The 19,583-nt window shown below is 35.2% G+C and overlaps 1 pseudogene; it reads right to left on the bottom strand.

The window, feature by feature from the left end:
• Nucleotides 1–242: 242 nt before the first annotated feature.
• The window catches only part of LOC113098909 (ankyrin-3-like), a 42,889-nt pseudogene continuing 23,548 nt past the window's right edge, over nt 243–19,583 (bottom strand).

The following is a 19,583-nucleotide window of genomic DNA, read 5'->3' as shown; positions in this document are numbered from 1 at the left end:
CACAAACTGATCACCTCCATTTATTGGTCTTACGAAGTATTCTAATTTGTTGAGAAAATGAATTGGTGGGTTTTTGTTAAATGTGAGCCAAAATCATCACAATTAAAAGAAACAAAGACTTAAACTACTTCAGTCTTTGTGCATTGAATTTATTTAATACACAAGTTTCACAATTTGAGTTAAATTACTGATATGAACTTTTCCATGACATTCTAATTTATTGAGATGTACCTGTACTACCCTCAGCTCATATTTACCTTAGACTGAACATCGGCATTGTGGTCATTTTGGAGCAGCAGGGAAGCAGATTTGGTGTCATCCTTGCGGGCTGCAATGTGCAAGGCAGGGAGACGTACTTTGCCCTTTGTATCATTCTCTAGAAGGATGGACACCACCTGATTATGGCCTTGTTGCAGTGCAATAGCTAGAGGCGTTTAAGCCATCCTGCAAAAAAATAAAAATAAATTTATAATAAATTAATAAAATAGAAAATAATGCATTTAGCCTTACATCATGCCAATAATTCTGATACCACAGTATTTGGATGCTATCTGGGTATACTTTAAAGGAATAGTTCACGCAAAAATCTAAATTATGTCATTAATAACTCACCATCATGTTGTTCCAAACCAATAAGACCTCCATTTATCTTCAAAACACAGTTTAAGATATTTTAGATTTAGTCCGAGAACTCTCAGTCCCTCTGACTGAAGCTGTGTGAACAGTATACTGTCCATGTCCAGAAAGGAAAGAAAAACATCAAACATCAAAGTAATCCATGTTACATCAGAGGGTCACTTAAAATATTTTGAAGCATCAAAAATACATTTTGGTCCAAAAATAGCAAAAACGACAACTTTATTCAGCATTGTCTTCTCTTCCGTGTCTGTTGTGAAAGAGTTCAAACAAACAGTTTGTCATATCCAGTTCGCGAATGAATCATTCGATGTAACCTGATTTTTTAGAACCAGTTCACCAAATCGAACTGAATCGTTCGCATCTCCAAAATGCATTAATCTACAAATGACTTAAGCTGTTAACTTTTTTAATGTGGCTGACACTCCCTCTGTGTTAAACAAACCAATATCCCGGAGTAATTCATGTACTCAAACAGTACACTGACTGAACTGCTGGGAAGAGAGAACTGAAGACCAACACCAAGCATTGCCAGATAATGAACAAAACATTGACTCGTTCACAAGTCAAGAACCGGTTGCAATGGTTTTCGGATCACTAGTAGTTCTTTCGGACAGTTCGATTCAATAAACCAGTTGAAAAAAACGGTTCACCGGTTCTTTTGTGCTCAACGCAATGGCGTCATTGGCGATGATTGCCCTTGATTCGAGCTTTCGGTTTACCCGCGCTCATAACATTAGCTCAGAATCAGTTCAGAATCAATCACCAAAAGAACCAGTTCGGTTCAGGTGTCGCTCTGCTTCACGCTGAATCACACATGCGCAGTATCATCAGCTTCACGGTTCTCGAATCTGACAGAAACGGTTCTTGACTCGTGAACGAGTTATTATCTGGCTCGGCTCGGTGTTGATCTTCAGTTCTCTCTTCACAGCAGTTCAGTCAGTGTACTGTTTGAGTAAATTAATTACTCCGGGATATTGGTTTGTTTTAACTCAGAGGGAGTATCAGCCACATTAAAAAAGTTAACAGCTTAAGTCATTTGTGGATTAATGCGTATTGGAGATGCGGACCGTTTAAAATGATTCAGTTCTATTGGGTGAACTGGTTCAAAAAGATCTGGTTACATCGAATGATTTGTTCGCGAACCGGATATGAAAAACTGCTTTGTTTTGAACTCTCTCACAGCAGACATGGAAGAGAAGACAATGCTGAATAAAGTCATAGTTTTTGCTATTTTTGGACCAAAATGTATTTTCGATGCTTCAACAAATTCTAACTGACCCTTTGATGTCACATGGACTACTTTGATGATGTTTTTCTTACCTTTCTGGATATGGACAGTATACCGTACACACAGCTTCAATGGAGGGACTGAGAGCTCTCGGACTAAATCTAAAATATCTTAAACTATGTTCCCGAAGATAAATTGAGGTCTTAATGATTTGGAACGACATGAGGGTAAGCTATTAATGACATAATTTAGATTTTTGGGTGAACTATCCCTTTAAGGTTAAGGTTAGGGTGTTGTTTGGGGTTATTATTTGTACAGCATTTAGGCAATCAGCACTATGATTTACATCAGCAGAGTAATCTTTAGGATCAGCTATGGGGCTTTTTATCAATACATTTTTTTTTTTTTTTTTTTAATTGAGCAGCAAATCGACAAATTAAAATGATTTCTTGAGAATCATATGAAACTGTAGACTCTGCTAATGGCTGCTGAAAATTTTATTTTGCCACCAAATGTCATCACAGACATTTTCAAATATATTCAAATAGAAGACATTAAACATCAGGGGGAAAAAAAATTTAATCACAATAATACTGTTTTACTGATATTTAATCAAATAAATTTTGCCTTTGTGAAAACATAAAAAAATCTTCCAAAACTTTGAAAAAGCCAGTGTAAGTGAATTAAAAATGCAAATAGTACTAATTACAAAGCACATCTGGTTGCAATTGTAGTAAAACTCACATTAGGCTAAAGTTTGTCATTCTATACAATTAAAAAAGATACAGAATATACTGTATATATATATATATATATATACTAAATATAAGCACTTGAACTTTTTACCTCTGTTGCTTTACTCTGGTTTCCACCATTCTCCAAAAGATATCGCACTACATCTAAATGGTTTTCTTGAGAAGCCATGTACAGAGGAGTGAATCCATTCTACAAGAGCACAGATTTTAATGTTTTGTTATTTTATTTCATTTATTTATACTTGGAAAACTTTTGCAGGCATAAATGTTAAACTTGTTTCTACCTGAGATTGGGCATTAATGTCTGCTCCCCTCTTGACCAGCATCTTTACAACCTCTCCTTGTCCTGCTAGTGAAGCGATGTGGAGAGATGTATTTCCTTTCTGTGAGCCAAACAAACACATTCATAATTTTTCAGCTTTTAAAAAAATAATTTGACACAAATGATATCAGGGATGTGCCCAAGGCCGATTACCTAATTCAGAAAGGCATGGATAATTGCTTTGTAAAAAAAAAAAAATATATAATAAATGACACTCTATTTAGTGTCCAGATACATCCCCTACATCTTCTGTTAAATTCTATCCATATTTTGAATCAAAGGAAAATGCTTTAGAGATAAACATATACAGGCATACATACATACATAAATAGATAAATAAATGCTCCATTTACTATTGATTAACCCTCCAAAATAGTCATGAATATGACTTTTCTCAATTCTTATGAGGGCACAATGATCTGTCCATTTTTTGTCCTCAATTCTTATGAGATCAAAAACTCCACCATTCATTTAACACTTTAAAGTAGTCCAAACTACAGTACTTTTTTTTCATCTTTTTTTTTTTTTTTGAGTGTGGAAGCTTCTACACAAAATTATAAATAAATAAATAAATAATGTTTTCCATAACAGTTAACAAGGCTTTTCATGTGCACACATGTATTAGCCTAGAGGAGCGTTAATGGTCCTGCCTTTCAGCTCTTGCCATATTGACTGAAGAACTTTCAGTCTGTCAGAGTAGGATAACACACCCTCAAAATTTCTATATTAAAATGACATCTGTACATGCTTGTTATGTATAAACATGAATTGAAGCAGTAGCATAGTCTGAAATCCCAGCATGAATGTCAAGGGGACCCAACAGCATAAGACTGAAATAAGAACTGACATTCAAACTGATATAGCATGATTTCCCCCTATTTATTTTGTGAGTTTACAGGTGTCCGGTGGATGACTGAAAGGTTGTGAAGTGTTATTAATTACCAAGACTATTTTAAGCTTTCAGGAAAAAGATCATCTGTGCATGGGAGCAGGTTTGATCAGCAAATTCACAAAGCTTTTTCCTAAAAAAAATCCCGGAAATTTATCTCATGGACCGCCAGTGTTGCAGAGCTAGAAGTCATTTGTATTTCAAGCAGCTTCACGTGCTTAATAGAAAATTGATTTACAGAGTTGCTAATTTTTTTTTTAAAGCACAGCATAATGTTACACTATTATTTATTTTAAAACTTGAGTTAGCTCCCAGACAGTCTCTGTAAACCTTAACATAAGTACCATTCATATTTTTCTTGAGTAACTCAACCTTGGTTGCAGAATCGACTGAACACCCCTTGTCCAGTAACTCCTGGATCAGCTCCATGTGTCCTTCCTTTGCTGCCAAGTGCAATGCGTTGAGGCCATTCTGTGGAGGTCACAGAGAGAAGTTAGTACTCTATACTCAACCAAAAGCAAACACAAAAGGGAAACATTATTAAAAAAGATGTATAGGTGTAAGAAGACAGGGACATCATCCTTTGGGGAAAAAAAAAATACAAAATTTGTAATTAGCATATTAAAAAAAAAAAAAAAATACTTGCAGAAATTATGCCATTACTATACTGCATGTGATTTTTTTTTTAAACAGATTTTATAACATTTTACAAGTACAAATTCTAGATTAGTTGGAGATGCTTGACTGATTGCACAGACACTACTGGAAGAGAGCTGAACTGGATGATGACATCACTGAATAATCAATGAATTGACTTTAGCTTAAAAAAAAAAAACTGTTTTCTTATTGTCCTCTTGCATTATCGACAAAGTATTTTCCTGTTTAATTATGCTGCTTTGACAACTGTATTGTATAAAGTGCTATATAAATAAAGGAGAACTGACTTGACTATTAAGAACTTTGCTTATCAAACAGGATGATATCACGTAAACCTAAACCAGTGGCTGTGTGGAGTACAAAGGTTTAAAGAGAAGTTAACATCAGTCATTTAAATAATATCTTGGCTTTACAATTTACTCAATATTTGAAAATTAAAAAATTTACATTAACTCTTTCCCCATCAGCAGTTTTCTTTCAATATTAAAATATATCAAAAGATAAAGTATATAAGAAAGTGTCTCTGCTTTTAAATTGAACAAAACATTTTATGCGCAGTTCATGTCACTTCTTTTGCACGTCAAATTTGTTATTACTTCTGATAACTGTTTGTAATGAAAGAGAACTCTATACTCACCAAATACTCCCTTCACCAGATCCTGTGGATCTTCATTCAGGTGGATGCATAGCCCCTTGAGAATGCACTCTTGCTTGGTCTCCATTCTAAGAAAACAGACAAAAGTTTTAAGTTTCTGATATTTATACATTTGACATAACACCCTCCAATACACATCTCTGACACCTTATGCATTACAGAGCACTATATCAATAGCTTGTATTAGAAAGTAATTAAATAAAAAAAAATAATTAAAGTAATAATACAACCTGAGACATTGGCACCATCACATCCCGAATGCTTTTTCTAAACACTCCACCCTTTATGGTAAACACTGTCAAGCTGATCTTCAGAAAACTGATACAGTTGGGACAGGAATTTGGACTGTAAAGTAGGGGTTGTGATCCGACGAAATTCAGCATTAATCTGAAGACATAAATTACAGAGGTCTTGTTTATGGGCAATTCAGCAGAGAAAAGAAAAAAAGTTTAAAATGCTACAAAGAAAAAAAAAGTATTTAGTACAGGGTCAGGCTGCCAAATTATTTATGAAAAATCATTATTGTCGATTATTCCTCTTGATATATTAATCTCAAGTAACAGAATAACATTAATTTACACGTAATGTACAAGCGCTTGGAGAAACATGATGTTATTAGCTGCCTACACAGACATAAGTCGGTCCATGACCATAATTTAGCAAAAGATATGCAAAACTCCACTTACAATTACTAAAGCAGCGAAATTTATCTCGTACTTACGTCGCTAAAATTCTATTTGTTGTTTAAGACGAGAGACTTTGCGAATGCGGTGAATTCAGTCACGAACACGTGACCTCAACAAGCGTGACTAATTTAAAGCCTTGGATTGGCTGCTGCGCGCTTTGATTGGCATCTCAAATCGTTTTTACTAGCGATAAACTATATACAGTTGATGAAGAACTAAAATATACATTTGAAACGTTTTTGTCACCCTAACAACAGCTGAATGCAGAGTAAGAATTTAAAATCCTGTGGGACAGTTTGGCCATTTCTAATGATCGGGGGTGTCTTATGGCACTGGTTTTATACATTAATTTATGGTACTGAATATATATTTCTGTTCTCTCTGTTCTGCGATTCTTCATGCTAACTTTATTTGATACTTTCAGAAGAAAAAAAAAAAAAAAAAAAAGAGAATGATTTAAATATAAGACTGCATCATGTGCTGAGTCCAGAAACCTAACATCAGCTACAAACGACACACTTAAGAGCTATTTTCATGCAATGCTTATAGAAAAATAACTTTCTGGTACGCAACAAGATGTTAACAAAGCATATTTTAATTAATTTGTTAATTAAATAAGATGGATGGTGATAGATTGAAATGGCCACTTACCCATCTCACATGTATGCAGCTGAACAATCTTTTTTTTTTTATTTTTTTTTTTATTTATTTTTATTATTATTTTTTTTTTTTATTGAACACAGAACAAATAACATACATAGTACAGAGCATAGGACAGTCAGTGTAATATACAATTACATTAATTAGTTACAGGGGATCTAAAGAAAACTTCAGAATATTTTAGGCATGTTAATGACTTTTTGTTTTTTATCAATTTCAATGAAGATATAAAACAATCAAATTCAATTAAAAATACTTTAAATATAGGGGATGAGTTTAAACATTTTTGTTTATGTATGTAGAATTTCGCCAGCAATATGAATAAATTAACAATGTATTCAAGACCTTTGTTTACATTATTTTCATAGTACATAATAATATCCTTTAAAGAAAAATAATATTTATCCTTTACAAGAGAAAAAATAAAATCTGCCAATTCTTTCCAAAACTTTTGGGAAATTTTACAATCAAAAAACAAATGTGTTAATACCTCTTTCTCATTTTTACAAAAAGAACATAAATCATCAATATCAGAGTATCTTGAAATTATTGATTTAACAGGGTAGATGGTATGCAAAATTTTAAAATGTATGTCTTTAGTTTTGTTATTAATACAATATTTAAACGGGATTAACCAAGCAGACTTCCAATTAATATTATCAATAATAGAGTTCCAAAAACATTTTCCTCTAGGTGTTATTTTATTTTGTTTTTGGAAAATAGTGTAAATATGCTTGTTATTGCATTTTTTACCAATCAATTCAAGACCGTTTAAAATTAATTTTGGTTTTGTCCTTACTATAGAGTTGTAGTGAATATGACTTTTAACCAGATGTACAAGAGTAGAAGGAATAGCTTTAATGACCAAATTAAATTCCTTAAAATGCACAGGGAAATTGTGGATTCGCATAAATTGTTCATAAGTTAAAAGATTTCCAAAATTATCAAACATATTAATCAGATGATTAATATCCCTGTTAAACCAATTCCTTAAAAATAAAGATCTATTGGCACTCATTATATTGATATTATTCCATATGAAGGCAGTGTGAGGAGAGAAATTGTGTGAGTAGCAAATTTTCCATGCTAAAAGCACTTGCTGGTGGAATTTTGACAATTTAAGAGGGAGTTTAGAAATATTAAAGTCACAAGTTAACAGAAATTCTAAGCCACCTATTTGGTCAAAGAGACTGTGTGGGATGTGGTTCCAAAGGGAGTAACGATCAATCAAACATTTTTTAATCCAATTGATTTTAAAAGTTCTATTAACATCTTCAAAATAGAGTATTTCCAGACCCCCTTCAGCTTTCTTGTTAGTAAGAACTCTTTTCTTCAGTCTTTGGGATTTGTTTTTCCAAATAAAAGAATAAAACAGATTATTGATATCTTTAGAATAAGAATCTTTAACATATAAAGATAAGGCGGGATAGACAAATCGAGATAAGCCTTCTGCTTTACATAATAGGACACGACCATAAACAGAAAGATCACGTTGTAACCAACAGTTTAATAATGCTTTGGTCTTTTTTAATCTAGAGGAGAAATTTAAGCTTTGTCTTTCTGTAACATCCTTTGTTACAAGAATTCCTAGGTATTTGACAGAGGATTTCACTGGAATATCACTTATAACTTTATCATTTAAATTGTGTAAAGGAAGGATTTCACATTTGGATAAATTTAGAATTAGGCCAGAAGCCTTAGAGAAAATGTTGATGAAAGAGATAGCAGTAGGAATAAGAGATGAGCTCTTTAAAAATAAGGTTGTGTCATCCGCCAATTGTGAAATTTTAATTTTTTTACCAAAAATTTTGAGACCTTTAATTTGTTCATTATTAGCAATACCAATGGATAATAACTCGACAACCAACAAAAATAAAAAGGGGGAAATTGGACAACCTTGACGTACTCCTCGGTTAATGTTAAATCTTTTAGAGGTGGAAGTATTAAGTATTACAGAACTATTAATATCATTGTAAAACATTTTAACTACATTCAAAAATGTATTTCCGAATCCAAAAAGTGTTATAGTTTTAAATAAAAATTCATGTTCAATTGTATCGAATGCTTTATAAAAGTCTAAAAAGAAAATAACGGCTCCTTCATCAACATTCTCAGCATAATCCAAAAGGTCAAGCACAAGTCTAATATTGTTAGTTATGTGTCGTCCTTTCAAAAAACCTGATTGACATTCACTAATAATTTTATTCAAACCTTCTCGTAATCTGTTAGCAAATACTAAAGTAATTAATTTATAATCAATTGTTAGAAGAGAGATTGGTCTCCAATTTTCTATCAAATTTGGATCTTTATCCGGTTTAGCAATTAATGAAATTATACCTTGTTTCATAGTATTAGTCATTTCACCACTGTTAATACATTCATTATACATATTATAAAGAGGTATTTCGATCAGTTCCCAAAAATGTAAGTAAAATTCTACTGTCAACCCGTCTATACCTGGTGCTTTCCCTTTTTTCATTCTTAACAGGGCATCTTTAATCTCAGAAGAAGTTATATTGGATTCACAAAAATCATGAAAATCTTTATCAATAATAGGAGAATGTTGATTGACTATTTTAATGAATTCTTCACAATTATATAAATCAAATTTGGAATCATATAGTTCTTTATAAAAAGAGTAAACAAAGTCAGAAATTGTTTTCTGATCCATACAATGATTCCCGTTAATATTTAAAGCAGTTAAAGCATTTCTTTTAACATTTCTTTTTTCAAGTGCGAAAAAATAACTTGTATTTTTTTCTCCCTCTTCAAGCCATTTCGCCCTAGAACGAATAAAAGCACCTTTAGCCAGGTCTAAATAGATCAAGTCTAGCTGGGATTGAATTGCGACCAATTCAGCTTCTTCCTCCTTAGTAAGATTGTGCTTATGTTCCAGTATCCCTAACTTATTAATTAACTCTAACTCATTTTGTTTATTAATTTTTTTTAGTTCTTTACTACGTTTAACTGCAATCCTTCTGACATTATATTTAAAAAATTCCCATTTACATTTAAATCCTTCCTTTACACCTCCCAAAATGTCATTTGCAAATTTTTTAACACTATTATTAAAGTATTCATCCTTAAGAAGATTATTATTAAATTTCCAGTACCCTCTAAGACTAGAATTCTCTTTTGTGCCTATAAGGGTTAAAGAAATAAGCTTATGATCAGTTAAAGGGGCATACTTTTGAACGATTTCCTTGACATATTGCAAGGCAGATGTAGAAATAAAAAACATATCAATTCTAGATTGCAAAGATTTGTCTTTGTTAGACCAAGTATATTCGGATATTCCAGGGTTGTAGAATCGCCAAGCATCAGTAAGAGATAAATTGGCACATAGAGAAGGTAAATTTGATTGTGCATCACGTTGAGAAGAACGAGGTGGATATCTATCACACAGATTATCCACGCATTCATTAAAGTCGCCTGAAAATATAACATATGAAGCTTGGAATGCATCAAATTTGCATTGAATAATATCAGAAACCTTTGCAAATAATGACTTATTCAACGTATTGGAATTGTGACCATAAATATTACAAAGTATAAATATAGTATTGTCTAATTTCACAGTCAAAATAACCCATCTTCCGTTTTCACACGCCACAGAGTTCAGAACGTCTCCTTTAAATCTGTTCAACAAAACCAAAACTCCCGCTGAATGCGAAGTGCCGTGACTGAAAAAAATTGATTTTCCCCATTGAGATTTCCAAAATTTTTCATCCAAATCTGTAGAATGTGTTTCTTGACAAAAAATAAAGTCAGCATCTGTCCGTTTTAAAAAAAGAAATAAAGCCTTTCGCTTCGTAATTTCTCGAACGCCCCTTACATTCAGTGACACTATGCTCAGAGAATTAAACTTAAAGTCCATTCCGAAAGAACTAGAACAAGAAAAAGAAAAAAGAAAGAAAAAATTCACAAATTACCAAGCTTCAAGACCTAATGTCTTGAAGCTGAAATTTACTATTCTAAATTAGAAGCCCCGGAGATGCAACAGGCAGTAAACAATTGTAGGGGAAAAAAATTTATAATTCGCCCGGCAAGTAAGAAAATTTGAAGATGCCTTTAATGGTTTTTCCATCAGAAATCCATCAGTCATTAGTGTCAATCCTTTTCCCCTCGATGTATGCATGTGGACCACGAAATATAGCCCTTTTGCCTTCCTCTCTAGCCTTCTTCACCCTCGGCCACAGTTTTTCTCTTGCCGCTTTGTCTTCAGGCGATAGCAACTCAGAGATGCGTAGCGCATTGTCCAGTAAAAATCTGGAGTTTTTGGCTGCCCTCCAAATCGCGTCCCGGTAACGGCGCATCGAGAAGAGAACGATAATGGGTCGCTTATTTGGTGGCGTTGATTTGCGACCAATACGATGAACTACGTCCACCACCCGATCAAGCTGGTCTTGAACATCTGGAGCAACCTTCGCAAGAGCATCGATAGTTATCCGTCTGACATTTTCACCATCAGCCTCCTTCAAGCCATGCAATTTGAGAGACCAACGTCGAGTGTAACGTTGAGCCTCTGCTATATTAGACTTCAAAGTCGCGTTTTCGTCCTTTAAAGTTTGGATTTCTTTCTCCATCGGGGATAACCGTTCGTCGTGAGAGTTAACTTCGACGATGAGATTTTGTACTGAGGTTGCTAAACTATCCACCTTGGTCGAAGTGAGCTCCGTGGTTTTCTCAATCGCCGAAACCTTTAAGTGCATTTGATCAAGTTTCAAGCCTAGTGCATGAATAGCTTCAAGCACTTCCGAGGTGTTCTCAGAATCAGGTTTTGCACCAACTCGATTCCTTTTTTTGGCCGGAGAATCATTTTTTTGGGGTGTTTCAGGCAGACTAGGGAAATCGGCCAGGCAACAGGTCTCCATAACAGACTCGCAAGGAAGTTCCATCTCGTTTGCAACAGCGTTGTGATGAGAGGAGTGTTTCCTACTTCTCCTTTTGCCCATCCAAAACGTTTATTCCTTCAATACCATTGAGACGTAAGAGGTATCTTCGTATTAAAGAAAGTTAAATAGAAGCTGGGACATAATTTCCAGCTGCAAACTCCGCGTCTACTAAGGACAGAGATAAAGCATGTCTGATTAGAAGGACGCCATCTTGGCCCCCCCAGAGTTCATGCAGCTGAACAATCCATCTGCATCCGTTTCAGCTGATGACGTACATCCGGTTAAGACGAACGAAAAATATTCTTGTTGACTCAATTTAAAAAAATCTTGTAAACCTAATTTTTTGAAAATTACATTGTTTATGTTAAATAAAATTAAGTTGGGATCATTTTTACCAAGAGTTGTGTTGTATGTGCTCATTTTAATTAATTAAATTGGACAAATAGCAAAAATCATTTCTTTGAGTCTACAAGATCAAAACTTTGCATCCAGATTCTCATTCCAGGTCAAAGAAATGCAAGTATCATACATTTAACTACATGAAACAGAGGTTTAAGCTAGACCCGTTATAAACAGCGCTGATGGTTTTACACAGGGAGTTCACTGACTCTTTTCATAGCTTAATTCTCTGGTTTTCCTGATGGTACCATCAAATCCCATTTCCCCTTTCCCCTGTATGAGTGACTGTATTTTTGCTTGTTTGTTAGACTAGTTTGCATAAGTGTTAAGTTAATATAACTCTTGTGCACAAATTACATGAGTTTCTGATTCTGTCTTACAAATCAATGTCCCCTTACGAATCCGATTTTGCTTACATGCTGTAATGCATTAATACTGTATGAAAGTATTTTCTGTTGCCACGAAAATATCCTTTCTTAGAGTTTATATGAAATTATGCTAAATGTTCACTGGACGAACAGATTAGTTGATGGCAAATTAATTCTGCTACAGTTACCACTGGAAGCTCATAGAAATCATTTTAATTAATCATAATTAATTGTAATCATTCATATACATTTCCCTTTTGAGCTTAAATTTGCTACAGATTACTGGACTGCCACAAATACTGCCCTAATAAAATACAGATTTTTTTTGTGCACTTTTTGCTTGTACCAGTATTTTAAATTGTCCTTTGAACATTACCTTGCCAAAGCATTGACAGAACCCATTGATCTAATAGTATTGAAAAGCGCTCCAAATGCAAATCTTTGATACTTATAACATTATATGTGAACAGTAAAGTATCTGTGGTGAAGCTAGCAGCTCTGACCATGTGAACTGAATTGCCGAGATAAACTGTACAAAACTGTAAATAAGCAATTTAATCCACAGCACCACACCTATATACCATGTGGTTACTGACACTGTAGAAATAGGGCATCAATTACATTTATTAATAATATAAAAAAAAATTATAGGATACTTATATTAAATAATGAGTAAAATAAAAGCAATAAGTCACTTTTATAGAGGCTTACTGATACTATAAAGTTAACTCTGAATTCAAGAATTACAGTAGCTGTTCATTAGGACAACCACAAAGATTTTAATACAGCCCAAATTCACATTGTTGTGACATTTTGTAAAGTGTAAGAATCTGTGATTTGTTAATTCTCTTTAACATTTATTGAACTGACAAAGATAGATTTCCAATGTTTTCACTGACCAACTTAATTGTATTTTGTAAATATAAGCAAACTTTAATTTTGATGGCTACAACGTTCTCCAAAAAAGTTGGTACAACATTAAAATTAGTTTACTGTATATTTACAAACTGTCCCAAAAATTTTGGATTTGGGGTTGTAGTTCTACAAAAAAAACAAAAACAAAAAAAAAATCAACCGCATGGTGTGGCCATATGGAAACATATTCTTTGTTTTTTTTTTTTCTTGCCACTGTCTCTTTTAGAGAGCATTATCGTTTGTTTTGGGGTTTTTTTTGGAAAAAGAAAACCTTAGTTTAGCCAATGATGTGCTTTGGTTAAGTCACATGTCATCCAGTTTTTTTCTGTGGGGAGATTTTTCACAGACTGCCTTCTCTTGTCAGTAGTTGCTGAAAGCATACTAAAACGTCAGTAACAAACAAGGACCAGTCAGTATTACTTCCAGAAAAAAAAAAAAATTAATAATTGGATGACAACTCCTTATGTCATCACAACATAACTCATAGTTACCGACAGATAGGGAACTCATTTAATACAACCTGCCTTGGCCCAGACCTTTACATCTTCTTACAGTGCATGCAGTTGCTGGCAAACCCTTATGATTTTTTGTCTTGTATTTCATATCATAGGATAAAGTTTAGAAATATCACACAAGCAAGAGTTCTGTTTTTACCTGAATATCTGCAAAACTGCACATGTAATATTGTTTTTATAAAACAGTTCACTAAACAAATTTATTTTGTGTTTTAGACACAGTCATGTCAGTATTGTTTTTGCTCCTTTCCAAGCAACACACGGCTGTGTGTGTTTTACTGATTGAATCCACGTTTTTGGTCAAACAAAGTTCAGTCAATGGCTTTGTTTTTTTTTTTATGTATCAGCAGTTTGAACTAACTGGTTGAATGCCTGATACTGCATTCTATTCTGAAGGGCACATCCCTTCAAATGGTTTGCTATTCAGAGTAAGAGATTCAAAAGGAAAGAAGGGTATAGAGGACAAAAAAACAGCATTTTTTTTTCTGCGTCATCTTGTAGAGGCAGTTAAAGAGGCGCCATTGTCAAACAATAAGCCAAGTGACCATCAGTTGTTCGCTTCAAAATCCTTAATTCCAAAGTGCCCTTTCAATTTGCCAGTTTGACTGGAACTCTAAAGAACCCCTTTAGAACCCCAAAACCATTCAGGAGCTGACCCTGTTCTAAATTTTATTAGAAATACTTATAGGAAAGCTATACACATATTTGACATAATATACAAGGATTTTATTGAGTATCTAATGGTGCTTGTCCATTGCATGGTACGGCTCTGCTTGGCTCAGCATTGCAAAGTACGGCTCGGCTCAGTTTGCATTTCCATTGCAGTTTAGTACCATTTTAGTGTGAGCAGGATTGTAGACATGGCATTATAGTTTTGCCACCGTGACCTCCTGAAAACTTTTTTAATTCCGGATCGTATCATTAAGCTCTTGCTGGATACACTCCTCTGCAAAATAGGCATTATAAAAAAAAAATAAAAAAAAGTTGCATTTGTTAGAAACTGTTGCTATGTTGCAAAAAAGTGGCTATGATGATATAATCATCATAGTGTGTCAAGTGTCTAGTGTCACGTGTTGCAAATTCAATGATTCAGGTACTGACAATTCTCTCCGGCAAATCAGTGATCAGCAGGGTTTACACATCACATTTGGGCAGTGGTTGATAGTAACGGAGTAGCTTTACTTCGTTACTGTACTTAACTACATTTTTCAAGTATCTGTACTTTACTGGAGTATTTTTATTTTGAGTAACTTTTACTTTTACTTCACTATGTTCCAAAGCATAAGATCGTACTTTTAACTTCACTACATTACATACAACATATTGTTACTCCCTATAATATATCACGTGCTCCGACACGCAGAAGCAGTGTCTAATTCATCATGAGCGAAATTAGTCTTTTCAAAATAAACTTTCAAATCGGATCGTGAATCGCACCAAACGATTCGTTTACGAATTAGAATTAACCGATTGCAGCTGTTCCGGAGTCGATCACTAACTGATTCAAATGAACTGTTTAGTGCGAATATACAGAAGCAAGAACCAGGATATCTTGTGAGCGCGCGTGCGTCTGATGTTGCTAAAACTAAGTTATTAATGTCGAAATTTAGGATTAATTATTGTAACTGAAAATCATATTTAGTTCAAAATTTTCAGTTGTTTGGGAATTAAATCCGCTGTAAAGAGTGATCTATTTAAGCCCACTGAAATGCTCGAGTGCAGACGATTCCCTGCTGCCGTAATATTAACAGTTTTATTTAAATGCTACCATGTCCTATGTGACGTCTGTTTTTATATTGTTTATCAACAGTAATGTTATATTGTTTGGATTAACTAGACGAGTAGACAGACATGAATGTTTATTCATAACCGTACTGAAAATAAGTAAATATTGTTAGCTGATACTAACTGTCTAGCTAACAAGCTTCCTGGTGCTAACTTGAGGTAATTTTTATAAATAATGTCCAAATATTTTTATTCAACCACCTATATATATATATAGATTACATCTGAGGAGAAAAGAAAGTATGTGATGTTCAGAACATGGTAACTACAGTAATTATCAAAGTGGGAAGAGGGTTGGGGGGAGAGATGCACCCCATTTGGCCATGGGTGTTTTTACACCACAGACAAGGTTTGAGAAACATTACATTACATCACAGTGTAAGCTTCACATTGAACATTACTCTCTTCAATGTAGTCTATATCAACAACAAAAATATCTTGACTCCATTTAGTGGTTATTTTGGAGAAAATTCCAGGTATTTTGAGCAGTAGGATTATATATAAAAAAAAATGTGCTAATATAGAATTAAATTAAGTAGCCTATATAAAATTATAAAATCTATCTTTCAGTACTTTTTTTACTTAAGTACATAAAAAATGTAGTACTTTTGTACTTTCACTTGAGTAAAATTGAAAAAGGAGTACTTTTACTTTTACTGGAGTAATATTTTATTATACGTATGTGTACTTTTACTCAAGCACTTGATTTGTGTACTTCGTCCACCACTGCATTTTGATAATGGTACGACTCGCTTTAAACCTCAGCCGAGGTGGTACTGAAAAAAGTATCAGGTACCCAGGTACTGTACACAGAGGAAACCCCCCCAAAAGTGAGACGTGCCATGCAATACCATGCAGTGCAAAAGCACCAAATAAGAAAGAGAAACCTACCTGATTACAAGTGCTGATGTCTACTCCGCTCTTCAAATACTCCAGAACCTTGTCCATATTTCCTGCTCTTGCTGCTCAAAGGAAACTGGTGTTGCTGTCCGACTAGAAAAATATGAAAATTACATCATTAATACAGGTTAACATGTTTGTTTACATTTATTTATTTATCAGACAGTTTTGTGATTCATCAAGTGATTCATCTTAAGGAGACTATAACACAAGTGCTAAGCAATACGTGCTAGAAGTTTCAAATATCTTACAGGATGGTACAAGCCAGAACATGAATGGATATAAGAAATAGTGAATGTATTTTTTTTATTTTATTCAGAATGATACAGTTCCCTTTCAGTCAGGCACTTTCACATCACATCACATTGGCAGGCAATGATTGCATCCATCTGCAGCTGATCACAGTGCGAGTATAAATACGCAGTAGATACACTGCATAATAGCTTTTCGCTTAGGAGCTGAGCAATATCATCATTCTGCTCCTGTAAAGGAAAGTGAATGGACAAGTTCAGTGCACGTTCTGGCAGTTTCTTGTGTTGGCTGAACAGCCCTACAGTGGTGGTCGTTTTTCCTGTGTTGAGTGGGTTGTACAGTACACATCAGGCTGCACTACAGATATGCTTTCCCCCAAATGAACCTTCTTGCACAGACACTGGATGAGGATAAGGAGCAGTTCCTACTTGTGGCACCCTACTGGCCCACTCTGACCTTGTTCATATAACTGATACTCCTTGTGATACATGTTTCCACCGCAGGAACTTTACCCAGGAACCTAGGGACTTTGGCCTGGTACTCAGTACGTTTCCACCGCAGGAACCAGGAACTAAGTAAAGTTCTGGGTAAAAAAAATGCCCCTCAGAAAGTCCCTGCTGGCGAGGTGGTACTTTTTCAAAGTTCTGGAACTTTCGGGGGGCGAGTCTTGGACGCTAAACATCCTGATTGGTTGAGTTCACGCAGCATTGTTTGGGTTCAACCACCATTTATTCGGATCATTTTCAAAATATTACTGTTATTGTGTCATGAAATGTAATTTTAAAAGTATTTCAGGCAAGAATGTAGTTGTTTAAAACTAAAATATGTGGTTTATTTATAAAGACAGAGCCTATTTAAAAATGTGTTTCACCGATCCCGGAGACGGTGAGCTCCACGCGATCAGCGGGAGCTCAGTGCTTATGTATCCGCCGAGAGCAGCCTCACCTCGGCTAGACCTTCTGATGTGTGCCGCTGGCTTTGATGTCTCTTTAGTGGTTAAACATAAAATATAATTCGTTTTGGGTAAATCTAACAGGTTATCTTTGGTCTGTATTTAATTTATCTATATGTTAAAATGAAAATAAAAAAGGCAAATTTATATAATATTTTGTTTCATTGTAATGGCTGTATATACACATATCCCTGAACTAAGTACACTTCTGCAGCTGTTATTATGTTTAAATGAAAACGAAAGGAGGCAGTGGTATTTGATATCCTATTTCGTTTTATTGTAAATATACAGAGAGGAAAATTGCAGTAGCCATGGTCACCTGACGGAAGTTATAAGTACGCTGCTGTTTGCAGAATTACCGGATTTGCATCGTCGCGGACATCACACTACCGAGTCGAATGCACAAAGTCCGAACTACCGAGGACGCGCGTCCAAAATCAGCATACTTTGTATTTAGAAACGCGCGCAGACCTAGGTCACCAGACTATTTGCCTAATCTACCCGGTACTTTACACCGTGGTGGAAACATAGAAAGCAACAGGTCTGGGGGGAAAAAAGTTCCTGGGAAAAAAAGTTCCTGGTACAAATGTTCCGGGTAATTTCGGTGGAATCTCTCTGCTCGCGTGCGGAATATAATGTGGCTGAGCGCGAATCTCTCTGCTCGCACATGGGAACTGGGTGCGTGCTCTCAGATACATGTTGCTCTTGTAAGAATTTTCTCTGGGCTTGCTCAGAGAGTATGCCAGCACTTAAAACATGTTCAGTGCAATCGCGAATCTCTCCTCTTCACTTAAAGTAAGCGTGTGCTTAGACTGTGTCCCGTGCATTCAGCAACGGCAACAACCAATCAGAAATAGGCTTCAATGACTGACCAATGAAAATGCGACATCGTAAATGCAATCTTATTGGTTGATATTGAACCGCACATGGAACACATGGAATAAGTTCACTGAAGTTGGATCTGCCGAATCGACGATCTCATTTAACCAGTTTTATTTGTTTTGAAGTTAAATATGTCAAATGTATCTTAGAAATGTATGGGAAGAGGGTGGTTAGATTTTTTTTTACATATTTACTAGGGGTGTAACGATACGCGTATTCGTATTGAACCGTTCGGTACGACGCTTTCGGTTCGGTACGCGGTACGCATTATGTATACCGAACGGTTCGTTGGAGTAATTAATTATATTTGAAAAAAAAAAAAAAAAGAGAGAGAAAGAAATATAATGATATGCGTTCAACAAGGTAGCCCAATAACCCAAACAACGTAACAGGCAACGCCCCTGACACTCCCGAAGAAGAAAAAAACACCATCTTATATGTTTATGTTAGGCTACTCAGCAGGCGCTCGCTCACTCAGTACACGCTGAAGGCTCGTTGCAAAATAGCCAATGCGTTTAACAGACTAGAAATGAGAAGATCCTCCAATAACCAACAGGTCTGGTGTTTGGGTGCACTTTGGATTCCCTTTAAGCTATAATGGTGATGGCAAGAGAGTGGTGGATAAAAAAACAACGGTATGTCGCATCTGCAACATGACAGGGTACACCAGCGGGATTACAAAAAAAAAAAAAAAAAAAAAAACCAGCGGGAATATCTGGGATATATGCGTCAGTACTATCTGGGAAAAGACGAAAAAAAGGAGAAACATGCACGCAGCAAACTATCCCTGCAGCATTTAGACACTATAGCTTACAGGGAATCCAACCCAAACACCAGACCTGTTGGTTATTTTAGGATCTTATATTTCTGGTCTGTTAAATGCATTAGACATTTTGCAACGAGCCTTCAGCGCGTGCTGAGTGAGCGAGCGCCTTAGGGGCCGTTCACATATCGTGCCTAAAAACGCATGGAAAACGCTAAGCGCGTCTTTCTCCTCCTTTCCAAAGCGCTCGGGCAGAAGCGCTCATGAGGCGTCTGTCTTTGCTAAGCAACAATGACGTGCTCTCTCCATGAGACGCGGAAATTTCAGCGAAGGATAAATGGATTTGCAGCTCTAAAAATCGCTTGCAGTAGCTCTGCTACTGAATTTATTTCAAAATTGCAATCCATATACAACTATGATCAGCTGTTCCTTCATCTTGGCTGAGCTCTCAACGTTGTTACGGGAA

Source organism: Carassius auratus, unplaced genomic scaffold (assembly GCF_003368295.1).
Source record: "Carassius auratus strain Wakin unplaced genomic scaffold, ASM336829v1 scaf_tig00216729, whole genome shotgun sequence".
Classification (NCBI taxonomy): Eukaryota; Metazoa; Chordata; class Actinopteri; order Cypriniformes; family Cyprinidae; genus Carassius; species Carassius auratus.
Note: the sequence above shows the minus strand (reverse complement) of the source record. Positions and strands in the feature narration are given on the sequence as shown.